We start from the raw sequence: 3,388 nt of genomic DNA on the forward strand, positions 1-3,388 counted from the left end.
ACTGTTTTATGACTTGCGGGGATGGTTAGATCGGGATTTGGAAGGGTTCGGGTTAAAAATTGGAACACTCAGTTCCTTAAGGTTGGCAAAAGGGCTAAGTTTGACTTTGATCAACGTTTTGAGTAAACGACCTCGGAACCAGGATTTGATGGTCCCAATAGGTTCGTATGATGATTTTGGACTTAAGCGTAGGTTCAGATCGGGTTTTGGATGACCCGGGAGCGTTTCGGCGCTTAATATTGATAGTTGGCACCTTGAAGGTTTTAAAGTTCTTTAAATTTGGTTTAGAGTAGGTTTTGGTGTTACTCAGGTTTGTTTGGGATTTCGATCCTGGGAATAGTTCCGTATGGTGATTCAAGACCTTCACGCAAAATTTGGTGTCATTCCGAGTAGTTTAAGTTTGTTTCGGCGCGTTCGGAGTAAGTTGGAAGAACTTGAAGTTCATAAGTTGATTCAATTTGGTTGGGGTGTGATTCTTAGTTTTGATGTTGTTTTATGCGTTCTGAGGGTGCGAGCGAGTCCGTTTTATGATTTCAAACTTGTTGGTATATTTGTGAGGGGCTCCGGGGACCCCGTGTTAACCGGATGAGGCGCCGACCAAGTTTTGGACTTAGAGGAAATGGCTGAAGCATCCAGTTTCTGGTGCAATCGCACATGCAGAAGGCTAGCCGCAAGTGAGACTCACAGAAGCGAGCCAACAACTGCTGAAGCGGCCCAGCTACCCAGGAATCGCAGAAGCAGGGGGAGGACTACACCTGCGGAGGTGCAGGTGCGAAGCAAACGATCGCGGAATCGGGGGAAGGCACATGTGCGACGTGCTCACCGCAAAAACGGTCTCGTAGAAGTGAGCCGCTGGTCGCAAAAGCGAGGTAGCCAGATGAGGGGAGGACCGCATCTGCGAGGCCATTTCCGCATATGCGGTCAAGAAGCCACAGAAGCGGAAGTCCTGGAGGCAGTGGGCTTAATTTATTACGGGACTTAAGCAATTTCTAACCCATTTCTCTCACTTTTGGGCGATTTTGGAGCTTCTTGAGAGGGGTGTTCACCTAGCAACTTGGAGGTATGTAAATTCTATCTAATGTAAGTTAAATACATAGCTTATGGGTAGATTATAACTTGTAAATTTGTGAAAATTATGGGTTTAGATGAAAAAACCTAGGTTTTGTTAAAAATGCGGTTTAACCACGAAAAGGGTTATGGAATTGAGTGAAAATTTTATATTTGAGTTCGTGAGGTTGTGGGTAACAACTCTATTTGAAAATTTCCGGAATCCGGGCACGTGGGCCCGGGTATGAATTTTAGGAATTATTCAATTAGGGTTGGGTAATCACTCTAATAGTTAGAATATGAACTTTTGAACATATATTGATTGATTTATACAACATTTGACTAGTTTTGGATTTTCGTCACCGAGTTGAGGCTTTAGAGTGAATTTGAGGCCGGAAAGTGAGCTTTGAGACGAGGTAAATCTCTTGTCTAACCTTGTAAGAGTGAATTTACTCCATAGGTGATTTAAATTAATGTTTGCTTCTAATTGTGGGAGATACACATGTACAAAGTGACGAGAGGCCGTGCGTAGCTACTAATTATGCTTATGTCCGGGATAGTCTTAGGACCCAAATCTTGAATTATTTGAAATGTTTGCACCCTACTTGTTAATTAAAGTGCCTAAATTATATTAGAACTTATTATAGGAATTATGAAAGACCGTTAATGGAATTTGTATTACATTGTGTATTTGCCTTTAATAACGTTTAAGTCAAATGCTTATAAAGTATCACTCTTCTTGTGGAGTGGGTCGAACACCTCGGCAGTAGATAGATGTATATATGGTTCGTACAACTCGACCCTCAGTAGTGTACAAATTATTCTGTATTGGGTCGTACGACCTCGGCATAATCGTGCGTGATTATACTCGAAGTTTAATTATACATTTGATATCATTTCATAGCTTGAGAAGTTGAAATCATATATGACTGAATTAATTTGGGAATTTCCATATGTGAAAGAATTATTTATTTCCTGCTTGTTAATGAGTTACTATTATTGTCATCTATATAACCCATGCTTATGTAGAACTTTTGTACTGCTATTGTTAGCCCATAATAAGTGTCGATGTCGACCCTCGCCACTACTTCTTTGAGGTTAGATTTGATACTTACCGGGTATATGTTGTTTATGTACTCACGCTACACTTCTGCACTAATCATGCAGGATCTGAGACAGGTGCATCTGGTGAACATACCAGCGCGTATCCCTGTTACCCGGAGGCCTAGTGGTGAGTTACTTCCTGAGCACTTTGCAACACCTAGAATCGCTCCTTTGCTTTCATTTTCTATCTATTTTACTTCATACAATAGTTAGAGTTTGTATAATCTATTAGTGCTCATACACTCGTGACACCAGGTCTTGACACACACCAGCAATCTTTTTTTTGGGGTTTGGATTATTACTATTGTTATGATTGCACTCAGATGCTTTCGTTTTATTTATTCAAATCTGCTGTTTCTTAATCTTTTAACTAATGGAATTTAAATACTTGGAAATTTATTAAAAAGAGGAAATCACATGTTAGTCCACCGTTGGCTTGCCTAGCGGCGTAGCTGGGCTCCATCACGGCCTATAAGAGAATTAGGTCTTGATAATATGGTATCAGAGAACTAGGTTCACGTAGGTCTCACAAGTAATGAGTAGGCCTAATAGAGTCTTGCGGATCGGTGCAGAGACGTCCGTACTTATCTTTGAGAGGCTATAGGGTGCTAAGAAGACTCTTTCTTTATCTCCTATTGTGCAGCTGATGTGGTACTAAGTATCATTCTCTTATTCTCTCACAGATGGTGAGAACGCGCACAACGGATGTTCCAGACCATGGAGGAGCTACTCCCCCTGTTGCTAGAGGCCGAGGCAGAGGCTGAGGGAGGGCTCCAACCCATGGTAGGGGATGAGGATGTACCAAAGTTGCTCCAACTATGCCAGAAGTGGATCCACTGACTGCAGCAGAGCCAGCCCTGGTGGATTTCATGTCCGCACCGGGATTCCAGGAGGTCATGGGCCGTATGCTGCGGTTCATGGATTATATGACACATGCTAGTCTATTTCCAGCAAATCCAGCCGCATCTCTAGTGGAAGAGGGAGCACATACCCCTACCGTTCAGGCTCCAGGGCATGCAGCTACCGTGTAACAGACCCCGGGCGCACTACCCGTGGGCGGAGCTCAGCCAGTTGCAGCAGCTGTACCTGAGCTCGGACTAGCTACGGCCGGCAATCCGTAAAAGCTATTGGATATATGGACCAGGCTTCATCCTCCTGCCTTCATAGGGGAGCGACATAAGGGCCCCCAGGACTTTATTGATCGGTGCAGGGACAATCTACATAACATGAGGATATT

This window comes from Nicotiana tabacum, chromosome 19 (assembly GCF_000715075.1).
Source record: "Nicotiana tabacum cultivar K326 chromosome 19, ASM71507v2, whole genome shotgun sequence".
In the NCBI taxonomy this organism is placed as follows: Eukaryota; Viridiplantae; Streptophyta; class Magnoliopsida; order Solanales; family Solanaceae; genus Nicotiana; species Nicotiana tabacum.